At 34.4% G+C, this 21,570-nt stretch overlaps 1 protein-coding gene across 1 annotated transcript in view; it reads right to left on the bottom strand.

Moving 5' to 3' along the window:
- LOC106641351 (bedraggled) overlaps positions 1–21,130 on the bottom strand; it is a 129,428-nt gene extending 108,298 nt beyond the window's left edge. The window contains exon 1 of the mRNA XM_089590076.1: positions 20,896–21,130. The gene's annotated coding sequence lies outside the window, so the exon portion shown is untranslated. The remainder of the gene's footprint in view (positions 1–20,895) is intronic.
- Between the last annotated feature and the right edge of the window lie 440 nt (positions 21,131–21,570).

The raw sequence follows: 21,570 nt of genomic DNA, 5'->3' as shown, positions 1-21,570 counted from the left end.
CGTGATTATGATTTAATTGACATTCTCAGGTTGCTAAAACAAACCGGTTGTAGTAACCACTAGAATCATTATTTGTATTTACGAAACGCAATCAAACTATCTTAAGTTTCAATAAAAAAGTCAAATGTAAAATATAAATGACGGTTACAACTCTATAATGTGTAGGTGAAGTAGGTTACAAAATTGTTTTATTAAGAAAAATAAAAGTAAACGTATAAGTACGACGAAGTGGATAAAATTTAATAATCAAGCAGTTAGTACTAGTATCAACGTAATTTGGATATTTTTTCCTTCTCATCAAATATTCGTCCTTCTTCGCGGTCCACACTACCAAGTAGCTAATTTTCTTCGGCAGAGGCTTCATCGATACGATGACTTACGGAAGCATGTTGCACTTGTCGTGCATGCAGTCAGGTTGGTAGACATTCAGTCGACTCGAAGCGTATGTAACTTAAAAGTTTCTGCAAATTAACCCAAAAACATAATTCCCATCAACGTTTTACTGTATCTAAAAAATCAGAACAGAAAGAACAAGTAATAGCCGTAAAAGTAAAATTATTAAATTATTAGTCGTAACACTGCATCGTTTTAATCAGTAGTTTGATTACTGAACTATTCAGTCGTCTATAAGTTACATAAAGTAATCGACTGACTGAAAGTAGCATGCAACTGCTTATTCGTTTTGAGTTTTTTAATACCTATTCCAAATAATTTGTTTTAGATAAATAAAATATATGTGGTTTTCGGCGAGCAAATCATTAAACTTTCTTTGCACGCTGAAGGAGTTCTCAGCTTACAATCATTAAAGGAATATTTTCCTCAATCAAACGCTATTGATATATAAGGTCAATCGGCAAAACATCAGATTGCAAATGAAGGATGGAAATTTAGTTCCAAATTCACTTGTTGATACATACTACTACGTCCACGTTGCCAAAGGAAATGAAAAAGTATTAAATCCGAAAAAGAGTGAACAAATATATTTTTATAAAAACGCTCTTCTTAATTTAAATACAATTAAAGGGAAGCCAGAACTAATTCCCAAGAAAATAAAGGTAAAATTCTATAATATCATGTATCACTTGTGCATTTATCTTAACTAATCGGTGTTGACATATAAATGACAGGTTAAAGATTTCCGAAGCATGTCCAACTCGCAATTGAAAACGAAAACAATCCACCTAGGATGGAAACACATGCACTTATCAAAAAATAAGTATGTGCTGAAAAAATTCCCAATAGGAGGTAAAAAAAAGTTTCAGTTAGATGCCTCACAGTTCTATTCTGTTGATAATGTGGTAGAAGAAGGAAAAAAATTATTCACAAATGAAATAGCCATTCAAATTTTTGAAAAATCAGATGTGCAGCTTGGATTTTTTAGTAACACTATCATTGAAAGTTTTTCTTTGCTAAGTGGTCGTGCATGTGGTCTTTGGAAATATTATCAGCACTTTCAAATTCCATGTAATCATATGGATCTATATTTATTTACGGTTCTCAAAAGAACTTCTACAAAAGAAAATAGTCCTTGTGCTCCAGTTACAACTTCCAACACAAGTGATTAGAAAGATTAAGAAAACTTTCCTAATACAGGCATGAAGCCTAATAATGCCAAAGGAGGTGATTCCAAAGTGATTTTAACAGAGTCTGCCAAACCCGCCCACCGAATCAAAAATTGAACCAGCTAAAGCCACTGTCAACGAGTTTCCATTATAGAAAAATTCACATTCTTCATCAGAATTTGTAAGCCGAAAAATCTAAATCGATTACATTTTCAAACATAATACTTACATGAATTTTAATTGTAGAAAAACTATTTTGATTCTACAAGCAAATTAGCAAATTAGATTTTATACAGTATAGGCTTCAAACTGTACAAAAATATTTACCTACAGATCCAAAGCAATACAAAAAGCAAAAAACTAGTTAAAAGAAGCCGCCTACTTCGCTAGAAATTTTGCCTGAATAAATATAGCAGAACATGTGAGTATATAGGTATAGAGTAAACTTGAGCTGTTTTTTGAAAATTGTAAAATTAATTACGTAGATCGAATGGATGAATCGGAAATACCCAAGTGAAACGAACACAGCATCAATTTTCAATGTTTTGTAAAAAAAAACGTACGTTAATCGCAGAGAATGGGTATTATTACAAAATCCAACAATTCTGGAAATTTCAAACAAATGTGGATAATTAAAATATTTTTCCGGAGATTTGGAGATAATAATCATTCAATTGTATTCACTTCCACGATGTGTATAAATGTATAACAGTATTAATACGTTAGTTAAAAAAATTTACATTAGTACGCAAACATTACCATGTGTACGACGATGAACATCAATTTTATCAAGTGCGTTGTTGATTTCAGTATATTTGCTTGCGATTGATGAAGAATTCTACAACTGAATTTTCAACTTTTTACGCTCCTCGTATACTTAAGTACATATCGAGTTTTGCAAACCTCTTTGATCTTCGAAATATGAAGAAAATATTGGTGAGTAAATAGTTTTCACCCAGCTGATGGAATTAAAATTAAAGTTCAACAATACAGTTTTTCATTTTATTTTATAGAGACTTGAAGTATTTTACATGTTGATACATTTTCTTCCCGTTTCTAATGGTATTATGAATCGACAAAAAGATAAATCAGTTAAAACACAACAGAAAACGTCTACGAACTAAAATTAGGGAAACGATTTATTTAAAGTTGTAAAAGTAAGTTATTATGTTTAATACACGAATGTATAATACCAAAAAAAATACTTTTTCGTTTTAAGAAAATACAAATAGATATTTTTATCAAGGAAAAAATAAAAGTGAACTCAACTTTATATTTTATGCGTTGAAGGACCAAGCGGCATATCTTATTATATAATTGCTGATAATAAAGTGATTCAGAAGCAAAATGATAGCGATATTATTTTAAGCTTTGATCTTTTGTTTAAAGTGTATTATGTCTTTAATGTTGAGTACCCGGATGGATTAAAAAATTATTATGTCTTCCGGGATACTTACATTTACAAATGTAATAAAAAAACCAAGTATCTTGATAATTTCGCTACACACTAATTTAGCTGGTATATATCACTTTAAAATTATTATATAAAACATTTCAATGTGTAAGTTTACTTATACTATAGTATCAATAAATATAAAAAATAGTAATTAATTTTTTTATTATTTTAGATTACTTTTTGGTCAATTTTTAATACAATTATTTTTTATGGTCATTTTAACATTCACTAGTTTCATTTATTATGTAAGTAAAGAAGAGAACGATTCACTTTTTTCATAAGCGAACCAGGCACTTTTCTGACTATAGCGTATTCACTTATTTATCGAGTGCACATTCCACTTATTTTTACAGTAGATAAATCCACTATTTTAGTGAGTAAGCATTCACTTTTCTTACGTGAACTTCTTATAACTAGAGCAATAAGTGAATATACACTTATTTATATTTAGAGATACAATAAAATACAGATAATTATGAAGAAGATTTGGTCTTACGCTCGATAGCTTAATGCAAAAAACTATTTTAATTAAAAAGCTAATGAATAATAACGTTGTTGACGTTACTGTCACAGAAAAGGAAAAGTGAGTGAAAGAAATCGGGGAATATTCTTAAAGTGCTGGAAACCGAACAAATATCCATTACCTATAAGTATACCAGTCCTGCTGACGTATAAGCAAGAGCAAGAGCCAATGATAAGCGGGCGGGATGTATAAGTAGGATGGAAGAGAGGAAGGAAAAAGCGATCGAAGCCAACTATGGAATAGTGTGTAGACGCATCGAAGGTGGTTGTATGGTATAAGGAGGGGAGTCGCGACGGAGCGTCCTTCACACTGGAAACCAGCATTGTGGCTCCGGCTGTTGAACTCTCCGATGCTGTCCCGCTTGTTCGTGCTTTCGCTCGCTCACTTATATGCATAGTACGCCCGAGTGCACGAACGGCAGACTTTTTCCCCAAACAGTATTTTTGATTAATTTATTGTTTATTCATAGAAAAATGTTATATGTTGGCTATTCAGCGAAAATGTAACGCACATTTAATGTAGTGAACACGGGAATGAAAAAAGACAAATATATCTTTAATAATTTAGCTGGTTATTTCTTTAGTGTGAGGAAAGTTATTGTATAGCGGTTGATAAGTCACTAAAAGAAACAACTAAAAACCTTTTTATAGTTGTTCTGCTGATTAATGGACGGAATTTACTTTACATCACATTTTATTTATTTCAAAATCATGAACTTACGATGTATTGAAAATATTATACTTGAGTTGTGACATTAATGAAATGAAAAAAAAAGAAATAAAATTACATCTTATACTTATTACCTGGAACTAACAATTAAATAACAAAGCCAAGCCAAAAGATATGTTTATTATGTTTTTGGTTCAGTAGAAAATCTTTTTTAGTCGTAACTCAACCACTTGGTGGGTTTTCATCATGGTATATTATAAGAAATATTTTTCCCTTATCCGTTCGAAGTTTTATTTTACAAAGCTAGTATGAAGTTTATTTGAGGCACGTATATTCGCATGAAGTATTTTTTTTCAACTAGAAATTGTTGATTGTTATTTTTTTTTTCTAATGTTAACACTGCATTTAATTGGCATTTCTGGATTGCCTGTCGATTGTTTACTAGATGGAGTCATGCCTACACTTGGATAAAAAGTTATACTACTTGATTCAATAACTTTGGTTGCTGATAACTTGTTAGCCATTAGTACTTCATAAATAATTAAATTATATGGAAGTCTTAACACAACACATTAGTTAAATTATTAGAAATTATTTTTGCTGGCAAAAATTTTTTATCTACACCTATACAATCCATAATGTATATGATAAGTCATTTTGTAGGATTTCTTGGATCAACTTTTATAGATCAAACTATCCAGTTATTATTTTTGCTTGTAATAGCTCAAAAGTACAAATAGTTATAATTCGATTCAGCTCCCTTTGAGTCCTAAATCTGGCACTTCATCGGTATTATTGGCACAAATCGGTACTACAAACATTATTTTTCAAATCAGTAGTATAGATACTTATTTAATTTGTAATATAATATAATATAACAACATTTTGTACCTTTTTTTGGTTTTGAACTATTTTTTTTTCTTGGAAGTTAATAAACATATCTTGAAACGGATGAAATATTAATTTTTTTTGTCGTAACTTTTAGTGCTGAAATTTAAGGTCATTACAAAAATAAGAAGAGTTGTAGATTTTATGCCTATTGATGATATGATCAAATCAAGATTGTTAGACAAAGAAAATGAATATAATTTAGTTGGTTTAATTAAATTGAAACTTTTATTTCAATTATAAAATAAGGTTGAACGCCGACACCTACTTATTCTACTGACTCGTGAAGAAAAACTAACGAAACCAGTCGTGAGCTGAGAGTGTTAAACCTCGTCTCACCATCCTTCTCGAAGTTGCCCGTGTACATCTGACAATCGGTGAACGCTTTTATTTGATATCTTGGCAAAACGAATGACTATCTACTTATATGTTTATCGCATTCAACACCCAGTTAACTTCGTAACCTAGTTACTGACCTTACTTGGTCACTAAATCGGTTAATTTCATAAGCACAATTTGACATGATATGAAGTATCAATGAATAAAACCTAAAACTGTATTCAACGAGTTCATATTTACATTATTCTTCCTCGCAATATTATAAGATGATACGTTGTAATTATTTTAAGCAAACACCCACGGCTACGTTTGCACATCATTATGTGTCAGCTGGGCCTCAATCGCGTTGCAAAAACGGCGCCCTCCAACGAGAAATTTGATAACTATGTGGGCCTAGCATGATATCAGTATATCTGTATAACCGATTACAGTCAAGTTGGTCAGGCATATAGATATACTTACCGATACGCCAAGCAATCAACACATACACAAGTATCTCACTTACAGGCATTTTTTTATCTATACCAAACTAATGATTGAAATTTACTATTAAACAAGCCGGGCCGTAAGAGCTCAGTAGCTGCGTGGTTAAATGCGTATGAAAGCTTTAGCTATCAGATATTGAGTTGCCAGGAGGTCCGGGTTCGAGACCCAACCTTCGACGTAGTTTTAAGCGGTGTTGGGTAGAAATTAATTAATCTATTAGCCTTAGTCAGTAAGCAAATAGATTTTAATGTAGAATTAAAAATCGTAGATTTAAGGTAGAGTAGTAAGACTAGATGTAAGGTAGAACAATAAGAGTAGATCTTAAGGTAGAATAATTAGAATAATAATTAGAAATAACGTAGAATAAAAAAATAGGTGTAAGATAGAATAAGAAAAATAGAAATAAGGTAGAGTTAATACCTAGATCTAAGGTAGAATCATAAGTAGCACATTGAGGGGTTGTAGGGTCAGATAGAGAGTAGGATAGGGAAACTGAGCCAGGAGCCTTACTAGGGTGTTAGAAGATTGTAATAACAACTACTAGGGATGACAGGTCAGCTAATACCTGGCTCAAGCGCGGTTGTGCGCACCCAAATTTTTGCAATTTTTTTTTTTTCAATCCATACCACGTGCTTAATAAACTTATTGATACCATGAAAATCTATTTGGCGATGGTAAAAATATGTTTTAATCAGATAGAAGTCTTTAAATCAAGGGTAATGAAACAAAACTTTTAGTTAGCAACTGGATACATTTTTTTGACTTTAAAAAAATCTCTGAACAAAACATTTAATATTATTTAATTGTACATTTTAAAAAGGATCACCGAGATCGTTTTCAGGCATTATCAGTACACAGTGGCTTTTATTTAAAAATAAAAGTAGTTAGACGCATTACATTACTATTTGACGGGGTAAAAATAATTATTAGCATAAAAAGTCAAGTTTGTCTTGTGCTGCGTATGAAAGTGATTATATACTTGATCATTTGGTCCATAAGAAGAAAAACAGCTTTATTTGTATATTTGTACACAAGATAGTCCTTGAATTAAAATCTTTGGGCTCTGCAAGCATAAAAATATTTTATACATTGCGCTGTTACGTGTGATGATGGCCTTATAATTTATTATATATGACTTAAACATTTCGGTAAAACATACAAATTTATACTCGAGGAAGAACCATCATTTTTATGCATCCAGTTCATCTAATACATGCATGATTTGACAGACAATCATACTAGAATTATTTAATTATTTTCGTAATAATCACTGATCATTATTTAAAATATTTATATGCCACTAACGTTCTCTGATACTTCTTTTTCTAGATGAAAATTGATACTCCTGAATTGCAGAATACCTTGATCGTGCTGATGAATGACTCCGAAGAGATGAAACAGTTTCTTAAAGTTAGCATTATGTTAATTTTGGTTGTTTTGTTTTGATAAAAAATGTTTGTAGTCGTGAACTTGATTAAAGAAACAAGAAGCATTTTTCAGATTTCACGATCTGAAGATAGTTTTTGCTAAGCAATTTTTATTTATTTGTATACGTTTTTATACTACTTTTGTAATCACAGTAATTGAGTGTGCGATACGCTTTTAGGAAATATCCTTGTGGTTTGTAATGGACAACATTCAATGGATGATTTTTTTGAGTGAAAAAACAAAAGCTGATGAATTTTTCTCCAACAACTACATTCCTTTCAACTGCCTATTTCTCGTAGTGCAGAAAATTACGGGTATAAATGCTCGAGAGCTTAGCGAAGTTTATCAAATTGCAAGGGATCGAGAATTGATTAAAAGTCATTTTGGAACTTGGGATGAAAAGAAAGGATTAAGGGCAACTAATCTGGCTTTTGATCAGCGCAGAAATGATCTTCAAGGACAAATAATCCGAGTTGGTTGCTTCAAGGTATTTTACCATCATCAAGAGGTAGAAAATAATGAAATGTATTGTTTGACGAGAAATTCTTTAGTATACAAGTTATTGTCGATATCAATAAATGTGTGTTTGACCTTGTTGTGGAATTATGCATTTTATTTTTTACACCTTTAAATATGATTAAATGTAAAAGCGAGTAGTTGAAATATTAGAATAATTTAATTTGGACAATTTTCAACAGAATAGGATTTATATTTTATATGCAAGGTTGATTAAATTGGTATAATTTATACAATTAATACTGTACTTCAACGCAAATAAATAATTAAAATATGAAAGAGTTATACAACAGTAATATAGAGATCTAGACATGCTGTTTATCTTGTTCTCCCATTTATGCGTGTTATTAGTGAATACCTGGAGATAAGCTTGTCATGAAATAATCCTAATTGTTTTTTCTTGTCACGGATAAATTTTTCGTTGTCCGAGCGATAGAGTCCTGAGCGAGTATACAAACTATCTGTTTGACTTTGTTGCAGATTCCACACATTCTTGAAATATATACCGATGCCACTGGCAGGATAACCGTACGGAATATCTTTTTACGAGCAGTACTGGACAATTTTCAGAAAAACACAAATTGCTCATCAGTATATATTTGTCAATTGAAACTGCAGTTTGAATTTATTAAACAAAATATCTGATTATTTGTTGGAAAAATAATTTTAGTTTGACGTTCATCAAAAGAGATACCCTATCGGAGTGCACGAATAATTAAATCAATAAAATTAAATTAAATAATTAAATCAATAAAAGATTATTTTATTAATTAATCCAGTGAAAAACAGTTGGGTTTCTTATCGCCGATGCTCACTCACCTCAAAAATTAATTTTTTAATTAATTGTCAAATAATTAGTTGGGTTTCTAATCGCCGATGCTTACTCGTTTAAAAGATTATTTTATAAATAAATCCAGTGAAAAACAATTGGGTTTCTAATCACCGATGCTTACTCGTTTAAAAGATTATTTTATAAATAAATCCAGTGAAAAACAATTGGGTTTCTTATCGCCTATGCTTAATCGTTTAAAAGATTATTTTATTAATTAATCCAGTGAAAAACAGTTGGGTTTTTTATTGCCGATGCTTACTCTTTTAAAAGATTATTTTATTTATAAATCCAGTGAAAAACAATTGGGTTTCTAATCGCCGATGCTTACTCGTTTAAAAGATTATTTTATTAATAAATCTAGTGAAAAACAGTTGGGTTTCTAATCGCCGATGCTTACGCGCCTCAAAGATTATTTTTTTAATTAATTGTCAAATAAATAGTTGGGTTTCTAATCACCGATGCTTACTCGTTTAAAAGATTATTTTATTAATAAATCTAGTGAAAAACAGTTGGGTTTCTTATTGCCGATGCTTGATTGCTTAAACGGTTATTTAATTAAATTAAATTTTTTTTTTTGATTCAAGATTCAAATCCTAATTGAATCGTTATTATTTCTTGAATCTTTGAATCCCGTGGACAGCCCCTCGTATTCTTCAATACAAGTCGATAAAGAAACATTCTTAAATAAACGTATGTAAACTCATGTAAAAATCAAAAGTCAGAACAAATAATTAAATCCTCTACTTAGAACGTAGGCCAGTAGATCTGTCCGTAATAATTGCCAAACAAGTTAGACAAAAATAAAATAGGAAAATTAATTAAAACGCTTATGTTATCTGATTGGCCCGAGCGAATTGAAATTTTTTACATTAGTCTACGGTCACCTGGTCTAGACTAAAGTAGAAAATATAACTAGTAGTGTTTTAGTAAAGTGAGTATAGACAACTGTGAACCGAAGCAAGAAAATTCTGTGATTCTACATTTTGAAACATGACGTATCCATTGTACAGAAATACATCCTTAGGCAACATCCTACCTGATAGTTTGGTTAATTAGTGAGAGTAAGTTATAGTTCTTATTTCTCACTTTAACAAATGTTTTTTTTCATTTTTGTATTGTTTGATGTATGAATGTTAATTGTATTAATACATTATTTATATTTCTTGTTTATAGGATGGTAATATCTCACAAGAATTAGATGAGAAGGTTTTATTACAGTTCGATGAATCAATTACTCAGGCTTTAGCAACGAAAGTAAAGACCAAATTGAGTTTGAAGGTAAATTATCAATGTCATGAAATACTTATGTAGTATAAGTGCTATTCAACCTTTTAACTTAACTAAATATGAACCTAAAAAATATTACTTTTTGGATAAACTAAAAACTATGATAACTTGACATGTACAGATTTTGTGATAACGCATGGACATTTCAATCAACAGGATCGACAAGTCAATGGACAGGATCAAAGTGGTTGCATGTGATGGAAGATGTATTTATATGTTTTGCTTTACAATAAAAAATTAAAGTATTCATATCATTCGATGGTAATACAAGACGTTTGTTTTTCTCATTCTAGCTTTTAATGCATAGATGGCCATAAACTTTAATTTTTATCGTTCAACTTGGAATATGTTTAGTTTACAATAAGTGCTTTTATTTAAATCAAATACTTAAGACACTTTCTTTGTTTGAAATTATTTATATATTCATCAACTATGAATGGAAAAAATTTTTAATTAAATATTTAAGTAATGTAGTACTATTTTTACATTTTTTACAATATCAAAAAAAGCTTGAAGTTATCACAAACAGCAGACTGGATTCTTTTATAATGTGTACTGAGAAACTGAACATCACTATTTCGTCACTGACTATTATCAGTATATTGTAATTAAATCAATACTTACCTTTTCTTTTTTTTATTTATTTATTTTTTTTATCTAGACATATAATCTAGATAATAGGTAATAATAATGATAAATATATCTTTTTAAAGTTTTTTTTTTTTTTTTTAACTAATAGCACGAGAAAAAAAATTATTTACCTCATTTTGGTTAAAAAAATCATGTTAATCTACCAATACTTTTGTTTTAAGTATTCCTGAGGGTTCTCGAAATCACCAATATTGTCTTACTGACTGTCTTGGTCTTTCGAGGAGAAAAATAGGGTTCGCTCAATCGACTACAAATGTTTATTCATTATTTGTATTAAGTTTTCTATAAACTTCATCATCCATAGCCATTTTGGTGAAAATAGTGAAGAGAACACGTTTCTAAATTTCAACACTTCAACAAGTTTTTCGTAAGTTATATATTTTTTACTGAAATGGAAAATAATCTTGAGCAAATATACCTATTTTGCAGTAAGTAACCGCTTGTACCACAAAACATTATGAAGTCACGCGAGAGTAGCGCGACGAGATAAGTTTGAGAAAGCAGACGAAGCCTTAGCGACCACGCTACTGTTTAGTTCAGATTTGCATACTCAAACTATTAAATACCGAAAAATAAGTATTTTTGCCGGTATGCCTGGTTTTCGTACGCACTTTTGTAAGAAATAATTAGGAACAGCAACTACTGATTTCTTAACAGCCAATTCATTATTGTAATATCCAGCAGTAGCCATTGTTGCATCCAAGACGAGCAATAATATATGATGGACGCATAACCCAGGTACTCGATTCAACTTTAGCCAACGAGCAGGTGTTCTTTCACCACTTTTTAAAAGTGTAAATAAGTACTACATTATTAATCGTAAAAAGTTGCATTATAGAAAAAATCATACTTGCAAGTCATTCACCTAAACAGAACTTGCGTACATGGACGTAAAAAGGGACATAACAAGTGGCAAAACCTGTGTGCTAACATGCATGTCAGTCATCGGTATATTCTTGGTAATTAAGTCTATTGCATACGTATTTTCCATCTACAAGCGTTTATCGCCAAATATTATGTTTACGGATTTGGTTGTTTTTACTTTACTTGTGTTAAACATCATTTATTAATTAATTTAATAAATATTTTATTGGAAAAAAAAGTTGCCGCACATGTTTTTGACATTTCGAAGAATCAATCCACTCTAAATTAGGCTTCAAAAAGCTCCATTTTTACAGAATTTTACTTTTCGAATCCATCCTGTAACGAATTTTTTTTTCACTCCTTATCACCTGTGTGACACCTCTTAGTATCACGAAACGTCTATCTGCTAAGCATATCAAGTGCACCGATGAGCTATACAGTAAACAAGCGCTAGGGAGTCTGGAAGAAAGTGGCGGCAACAACAGTCCAGCGCGAGTGGATATAAACCGGTAACCGGACCTCCTATAGTCCTATCTCTATACCTCAGAGTGTATGCGTCTGCAGACTCGCGAAGACACACAAACACTCGCGCGTGCATAACTTGGTCGTGAATCAGAGCGCAAGTTGGCCAGATGGCCTATACCTAGTGCTCCCTCTCTCCTTTTTAACACGTATACGTACGGGAACTCTTTCTTCCTTTTTCCCCAACAAAACGTCAAGAGTTTGAGAAAGAGGTGAACGCCTCCCTCGTACGTGTCCTGCGGTACACGAGCACCGAATCTACGTCAACGTGTATTTTATGAGCTGTGACTATAGCGTTTTGCGTTTATTACGCGGGGAGTGATTCATAGGCGAGCGGGACTCGCTTAGACTTTTTTTTTTTTTTCATCTTGATCCGTAGCTTTCTTCGATGGTGGTTTTATAATGGATTTAAAACGGTTTCACGGGCCTTGCGCAAACGATGACTCACGGGCTCTAATTAGCGCGGTGGCACACGAGAGTGTGCAATGGAATATGGGAAGTAATGGATGCAGAAGAAGTAACTGTGTATACGAAAGAAAGAAAGATAAATCGGTAATCGGCTAACCAATGATGATATGACTCGGGATTTTCGACAACAACATATAATTATGAGTGGGAAAAAAAAAGAGATGTACACATAGTAAATAACGACAGCGTAGTGGCTCCAAACAATGAAACAAATTGAGAAGGATTGGTGTTAAATGCATGGCGCGTCGTTCGAGTTATTATTTCCTCTCATTGTGACTGCAGCGCGACGCATAATCGTATCGGATCGCGTTACGCCGACAATTGCCTCGGAATTCGCGCAATACGTGCCCAGCGGTGGGTCGACTTGTAATGTGCGTTTGAGTATCTCAGAAAGAGGGTAATTGTATGCAAGAGAAACGATTATTTTGTAAATAAAGGGATTCTGTCGCGATGATGGGTGGCGTAGCCGGAAGCTCGTTATTTTTTTTCTTTTTTCTCAGGAATCGAGAATGGAGGGAATGGCGAAAATTTGATTCGAGTCATCGAGTTGTATCAGCTCGGATTGCGGCACAATGTTTACTTCCATCAAATAAATGCGAGCAAAGCGGCCGATCGAGGTCAGTGGGATATCGCTTTTCAGTCATATTACGCGTCGCTTAAAGCCGTATGGACATACTTTGGTCTACTCAAATTTTTCAAGTTCAACTTTGTGTTCTCACCTTGATTGAATTTGCATTTGATCGAAAAATCGCGGAGTACACGCGTGTGCGGAAAAAAGCTCACTAAAATGTTTTTCGATCGAAATGAGCTTGAGCTCGCGCAACGCCTTTTGCCGACAGTGTGTTTCAGCAATTACGCTGGTGAATTTAGGTATGTTGTATGTACTTACACACGAACGCTCAGTGGACTCGAAATAGCCGACAAACTTGGCACGAGCGCAAGTCTTTGCGTGAGTATACGCGTATCATGTTGTCGCGGATAACTTTGATTATTGGCCGGACACGCGTGGCGACAGGCCATCCGGTTTTATTTTCGATGCGCTGGCCATGCCAGCAATTCGACTTTCACGCTCTGCTGATTTTTGAGCGAGTAATTTGAATTTCAAAAATCTGATGAATTTGAAAAATTTCGTACGAGTGATTTCACAAAAGAACTGCATTTGGAGGATATACCTTGTAAAAATTTTTTCTAGGCGTGCATTCGCCGCAAGGGTTTTTATACGACATAAATTTAAAAAGGAAACATTCGTGAATGCAAAATCATTTACTTGTAACAGGTTTTTCGACCCATCAAGTATTTTAATATATTTTCGGGCTGTAACCCAAAGATTACAAAATTTATTAATCATTTTTGGAAAAATAAGTAGAATATTTTTATATGCTGAGTACAAAGTTGTCTAGTAGAAAATTCGCAAATTTCGAAATATGCTACATTTGAGACTTGATATGGCGAAAATATCAAATTTAAAGTTACTTTAAAAACTTTTTTTTGTTTGGCACTGCACTGAAGATTATTGGTAGAATTATTGTCTAATACTTTTTGAATTTTTTAAGTCTAAAAAAAATTCTGTATGAAGATCGTTCATTAAATTTAATTAAAAATCCTATAAATATTGTATGTATTATATGGCAAGTTATTTAACTAATTTTTTAAAATGTACACTAATTTTTTACTCATAACAGGCTTTTTTTATTTGCGTATTGTTTTTTTTTTTTTTAGATTTCAAGTTACAGCAACTACAACTAGATTTGTTTGATAGACTTGAAAAAAAATAAAATTCACAAGTCTGAAAAATCTAAAAATAATACAAAGTATTTTCTACAAAACACATTGAATATTCATGAGGTAAGTAGGTGCTCTCATGCTCGAAAGTTTTCACGATAAGTAAAACCTCGTGTTCGTAGTTTCATCGACGGTGCTCGTGTAATATGTTTTCGACATTGACGCGCCGTGCCTTTTTTTTTCTTTGAATTTAATCCATTTTCTCCACAAATCAACAAAACCCTTTCCGACAATAGCGTTTCCTCGCAGCGCCACCGAGACATCCGATTATCGATAAACACACGAAAAGTCAACAAACACGATTTTGCAAGGAGTTGCACCAAACTCAATGAAATTTCCAGGTGACCTCAGAACTCTCGAAAACAATACATGTGTATTTCCAAGAATAGGTATGTGCACGCATGCTCGCATTGATTTGTTGGAAATCTGTGACTCGGAACATTTTTACAGACCCTGCGGAGCGTGTATTTGCGAAAAGGAAAACTTTCTCCAAGTTCACACACACGCACCTCTACGTGACGCATCAAAAGTGAGTGTTATTTACGATGAGAAAAAAAAAAAAATCCACCAACTCGCTGAGAAAATAAAAACTCGATTTTCAGCGCTTCTCGAATCGGTATGATTTTTACAACGGGATTCCGCCAGCACCACTAAAATATTTTAGCACTCGTAAAACCACGGGAAAGAAGGAAGCGGAGCAGTTGCGGGAGAGGCATCGCGCAGGAACTGAATCGTCCGAAATAAGAGCCGATTGAGGAAGAGGAAGCCAAGGCCGCGTGAGAAACTCCCTCGCTGGATGGTTTTCGAGTCACGCATTATAATTATGTGTATCACTCCGATCTATGGTGAAATAAAAATCACCACGAGTCTTTGTTCTCGTTATTTTCAGGTCCAATCGTAAGTATAACTGCGGAGAAGTAAGGCTCCAATCGGCGTATTAAGATACTTTTCAGGTGAAACACGTACGTACCTATGTAACACAGGTTATCGACGCCAGAGGTTCTTCCGAGAGTATAATACAGCGCGTTAGAAGCGCTCGACTTTCGCGACCGTGACTCATCCACGCGTTCCTTTCACCGGCAAATACTGGGTACACAGCGGACGGCAATTGCAAAAACAGCAGCCTTGCTGTAGGGGTGGGATGGAACGCAGCGTCATTGTCTGGGGGGATATCGTTCGAAAGAGCCCTAAGTCGACGTGAATCACTTGTTGACTTGTACTTTACTGCATTTGTGGGCAAAAGGTTATTCGCAGCCCCCCAAAGTATTGAATTCGCCAATGATGTGGAAGGAAGAAAAACTCCATGAATCACCTTGCAACCTGTGTGCTAGCTGTTGAAAATTTATTCACATCCACGTCGTATCTTATTAAATAGGATCGATACGTGCATGGGAGTAACTTTTATTCACACTTTTTTTTTCCTTCATATACATTAGCGTTCAAAGTAATTTTATGCTATGAAAATCTAAATATGACCGCAGAATCACTTTGTCACGTAAAAGTGTCAAAAAGCGAAATAACTAATGATCGGAATAATTTAAAGGAAATGTAACTACGAAATTTTATTTAGAGTGACAAAATTGATGAGAAGTAGTTAAGAAAAAATAAAAACCCTTTTTGCATAATCTACACAATTTATAAGTTATCCTGTATTTTTTATACAACTTTTCGTATTGTGCGTTGTAATGTATAGATACTCTAATGTCATCAAAAAAGTTTGAAAATAACCAGAAAAGTTTTTAGCCCACCATACGGAAGAAAATGAATTCTACAATAAAAAGTGACAGAAATAGAAGTGTTACACCTCTTCAAGAAAAAGTATTTTTTTTATATTTAAAACTGTTATCCTAACCTAGTAAATGCAAAAAATTGTTTTGAAACTGCCACTAAATGATTTCACAGCATCAGTTTTATTCATGTTCCATGAAAAAAATTTTGAACACAAAGGATTGGATGACAAAACGGTGTATGTTTTTCACAAATACTTTCATCTTTTGAAATGTACTTTCGTACTCTCTAAAAAGCGCGAAAATAGTTCTATATTATTGATAGCAAACAAAGTCTTAACAATTGGAATTTTAAAACGGTAGGCCAACTTATACATGTAACACGTGGTGTTTCGCGAGATAAGAGCGTCCACAGCCCAATCGCACCAGCAAACGCTTCGTCTTTCGGGCAAACTCGGCTGAAAATAGATCTCTCGCGCACAGCAAAAAACAACGTAGCCGGCCGCCGCATCGGACTGCGTAATAAGCACGGGTCAAGGAACGATACTGCGGGCCGCACCACGTGCAGCCGGCTTCGGCGTTGGCTCATTTAAATTTAAACTAGCCGCAGCGCGAAGTGAAAAAAAAAATCACGAAAGCGTTTCCGTCTCCTTTGTTCTAGAAGCTGCTTTTTTTCAACGATATATCTCTCTCTCTTTTTTTTTTATTTGCTCGATAAAAATATTGCACGCAAAACAGACGAGGAGAAGTTTCGGAGCACTCGTTCGTTAACGAGTGGCGTATACGATCAAGAGCACTGAAGACGACTCTCGTATCGACGCACTTGCTAAGGTATAATATAGAATAGGCAACAAGTCCAGAGTGTTATCTTGCAGAGCTTAGATTATACTGTACCGCAAGAGGGGAGTACGAATCGTACGATGGCGCGTGTTCGCGCTATCTTAGGCGACTTTGTAAACGAGTTCTCTCTTTGCTCGGCACTAACAGCAACGTTGGGCTTTGGAAAGTTGGTGTTCTCTGTTCTTTAGCGGTTGAGAGCCTCGGTGTGCATTTTTTATCGTTCGACTCGATTCGCTTGTGGCATAGGGTTGCCGTGTTTTTTAAGGATGAATCATCAGGTAGGCGCGCAAGAAAGAGCTTTTTCAGATTATGCGACAAAAGCCACAGTCTTTTTTAAATAATGTTTGTATTACGGCACTTGTGGGGTGAACACTTTTTTTCTCAACGAGGACGTCGTAAACGTAAGAATGTCACGAAAAACACGTCGAGGTAGGAAATTGAAGTTTTCGAACTCACCTATGAGGTCGAATTGATATGATACACTGAGAAAAGTGGCGTTAAAAAAAGTATTATAACTATACTAAAAATCATGATGGTAAAATTTTTGCTGTATACATGATAGTAAATTTTATTACAATCATTTTAAAATGTCTCACATTCTAAAGTAGAATTTGCTATATGACAGTAAAATTTTTCATTCCACTGCATTCCTATTCAGTATAGTAAAAATTACTATGTTCGAAAGTAATTTTATACGATGTTCATAGGTATACACGGCTATTGAGTCTCAAATTTAAGGTTATACTAATGTAATCATGACGAGAAATATATTTTTTGATTTATAAGAGTTAAACGTGCAGACAACTAATTTTGAATCGACTAAATATCCGTTGTTAAGTAACACTGGAGTCCACAGGAAACCCTTTGACTTTTAACTTTATTGTGTGTATCATACACTTTCCTACATATACTTTAACGATAATATAAAGTAATAATATAATAAAGTAATAATATAAAGTAAACATAACACACCGTGGTCTACAGGTTACGGAGATTGATTCGAAAGCCAAAGGACGGAGATTCAATTCCTGGTCGGAGCAGATCTTATTTAAGTAAAAATAATTATAAAACACATCTACATCCATGATCTTAAGAAAAAAAAAACTTTATCTTAATCTTCCATTAGCTACATATTTCCCTGCGCACAAATAATATGAATTATGAATAAATATATATTTTTTTCTTTCTTGAATATAAAAATTGTTTCTGAATAAAGGGACAATCACTATGTTCAATAGCAAATTTTAATATAATTGGGTTTTGGAAACACCAGGAGGGAATGCCGTACTTTCTTTCCTTTAAACATGGGTCAAGGTACCGTAGGGGCCCCTCATTAAATATATGCTATTTGACGGTTGATTTTCTAAAAAATACACTGCGTATAAAAAAAAAACTGTACACAAGATTAGGAAATTGACGTTAAAGTGCCGGCAAATGATAATTGTAAAAACTCATAGATTTTTTTGAGTCACCTAGTATTTTCTGCATTAACTCCAAAGTCTGTCAACCAATCGAGTCTCTCGAGATCTCTTGATTTCTAAAAAACAATACCCCCCGTACAAAAAATCACCTCTGCAGAAAACTCGCTCCCCCTCTTCAGTACCGATCCGTAGCCATATGCAACGACACTAATACAAAAGAAGGGCGAAAAACGAGCTCACTGCTCAACCCCCAGCGCTGAACACCTGTCGCACGCCCCCGTTCCGTACACTACAGGTAATACGTAAATGCAAGACTAATACGTAAGTACACTGTACACACATCGTGTCGAAATCGAAAAAGGATCCCCTGGCTCGGTGAGATATACCTACATGCACCAGTGCACGGTGTAACAGCGTCACCGGTCAGCAGGAGGGACGGCAAGTTAGCCCCGACTGGTCTGTTACCAAGATACAGGGCAAGCCACAACACAGTGGACACGCATGCATACACTACACACAGTACTACTGCAGAGAGCAGCTTTTTGACTCTCCAAAGGCGAAGATCGATAAACGTGCTGGTTTGCTTGATTGCATCTCGAAAAATCTCTTCTTCTGCGAACCGAATGTAGATCTATGTAAAAAAAAAGTGTTACATAGAATGCCACCGTTTCGGATGTAAAGAGTTTCATCAAAGTCACATTATTTGCCTATGTATTGTCAATACACGCGCATCCACGCACAAATTTAATAAGGTACCTGTCTGGCCAGCCAACGGAGTCATCCGTTCGCTCCCTTGTGTCTTGGCGCGTCGATGTGACCATCCATGTGTGGGTATTGTATTCTCCGTCTGGTCCGTCTCATCCTCATACGGATCGACCTCCCTCTTGGAGTTCCTCAAACTCGTTTCGGTCCTCTCCGGTATCCAGCTACTGACAAAGAATACAGCTGTTGTCCATATAGCTGTGCACGGGGTTTCGATGCGTCCAGGGGTTCTTTTTTCCATCGTGCTTATTCTCGATGAGTGTGTTGTTACTTGTGCTCACGTTGCAAGTCAGACAGAATCGAGCGACTGCAGAATTCTCTTTTTTTTTGCCGTTAGGATCGATTCATTCTCGAATAATGTGGATGACTATCGATTCATGGGTTACGGTGATAGGAGCTGATTCTTGATTTTGCCTATAGTCAAGGTATAAGACTGACAGGGATAGAGTATTGATCTAATGAAAATTGTTAACTGATGATACAACAGTTTTGGCGATTACGAAATCGTTTGGACTACGTAGCTTTCGGTATGTTATTCCGCGAGAATCGGTAGCGAGTTCATGTTACATACGCGGAAGCGTTGCTCCTTGAGCACATAACTGGCACTGGCTTTCCTTTTTCTGTACCATCGTTCATTAGTGATGTTTCAGCATAAAGTGTAGGGTTAAAATTCGGTCACCAGGTCGATCGTTCGCGTTTTTTTTATAGATTTCTTATTGCCATTCATACGTATACTACTGAACGACTACAATGTGACGTGAACTAATGACTGCGTGAAATCGGTGTATTGAGGTGAACTAAACAAACATTACACTTGATTTAAATTGTTGCGGGTTTATAAACATATAGGTGTATGTATAAGGATAGATACATTGTTATGCTTCTGATCTATGGAAGAGTGTATAAATGATTGTTAGACTCGGGTTGGAGCAATGGTCATAAATATTATCAGTTGAACGTTTGTATTGAAATATCGTTTAGATTGGGTATGTAACGTACCACAAGTAATATAATCTGATCGGAAAACAATGAAAAATGTTGAGAGTGCTCATTACTAATAAAGTATTGACTTGAAATAACACTTTCAGCGTAGTTACGACAGTTTTATACGACAGTTAAAAAGAGTTAGACAATCTTGTGAATAAAAATAACACAAGATTCGGGTAGGAAGTTTTTTTTTAATCGATCAATTTAAGGCAATTGTTGTTGCGAATACGAAGATAACCCAAGTCATAAACGATAACCCACGTGATAAAGACCAACATTCTTTCTCGATCAGATGAAAACACGTAGGTTCTAAGGTGGGCATATATATATTACGCATACGTATTAAAAATTACGCATTTCAAAACACGCTCTACTTCTCTTTTTTTTATAGATCAGATTTCTGTGGTGTATGCTATTTCTAAATATTATCCAAGTGACACTGACAACAATTTATTGCGCCTAAGATATATATGCATTTGGAATGCCTTCCAAACGATGATTATTGAAATAGTTTGGCCTCTTCTCGCTGCCAAAAAAAGCTTTCGATAAACGTACAGTTTTCAGATTAACAAAATAATTTTATCACACCACGTTTTAACTCCTAAGCTTGCTAGGGTTCTAACTTGAAGATAATGAGGTAGAATTAAACTATAAAAGTAAACCAATACTGATAGGTAAAAAAAATTTTCAACGCAGAAAGTTCAAGAACCTAGCGTTCAATTGGTAAATTTTGCATTCTCGATCGGACAACACCAATAAAAAATACAACTATTAAATATATTTAGCTGTTTGTAATTTTTTTCAACACATCAAATTATTGATAACTTAAAATGACCTCTACTTTACTGGTTTTCTAAAATTACAAAAATCTCGGTAAATACTAACCTCACTGTCGAGAAAAATTAGTAGCAGCCACAGCAGCAACAAAAATGTCGATGAGGTAAATCCAACAAAGCCGAGCCGCGGATGTTTCGCACATAACTTCTTCACCATGGGATGGTTTCAACACTGTAGCACAAGCTCGAACGATCGAGACATCAACACCGCCGATCCCGTGAACCAGGAAATTCCTTCCTCTAAGGCGGAGGTGAGCACTTTTATAAGTTAACTCTTGTGTATAAAGTTGGTGTAAATATCAAAGTACACCATGCAAGTGACTCTTTTTTTTAAATATCTACACCACACCCACCCATACTTACTTGTACGAATCCAGAGACTGTACTTATATGCAAACGCACAAATATTATATGTTTGTGCGATTCTCAGGTAGAGAAAGAGAGAGGAAAGTACGATTACAGGGTAGGGCCGTTCACTCCGACGACCTTACGGTGCCACTGGCATCAGGCAGGTATATAGCGTAGGCAGGCTAACTCTTGGCTCTCTGAGGCAGCAGGTTTTCTGGCGAACGTATATAGCAACGCTAAGGCAACCATCGACAAGTACCCGATTTTGGTGTTTCACCGTCGTGTGAATCGGTACTTTTTATTCAAAAAAAAGAAAGAACACACTCACTAAAGCACTGGGCGGTCGGACGTGTTTCAAGCTCACAGCTATTTGTGG

Source organism: Copidosoma floridanum, unplaced genomic scaffold (assembly GCF_036245765.1).
Source record: "Copidosoma floridanum isolate Cflo_tuat_1 unplaced genomic scaffold, Cflo_Japanese_pri ptg000011l, whole genome shotgun sequence".
Classification (NCBI taxonomy): domain Eukaryota; kingdom Metazoa; phylum Arthropoda; class Insecta; order Hymenoptera; family Encyrtidae; genus Copidosoma; species Copidosoma floridanum.
The sequence above is the reverse complement of the archived record's forward strand: the minus strand, read 5'-3'. Positions and strand labels throughout refer to the sequence as shown.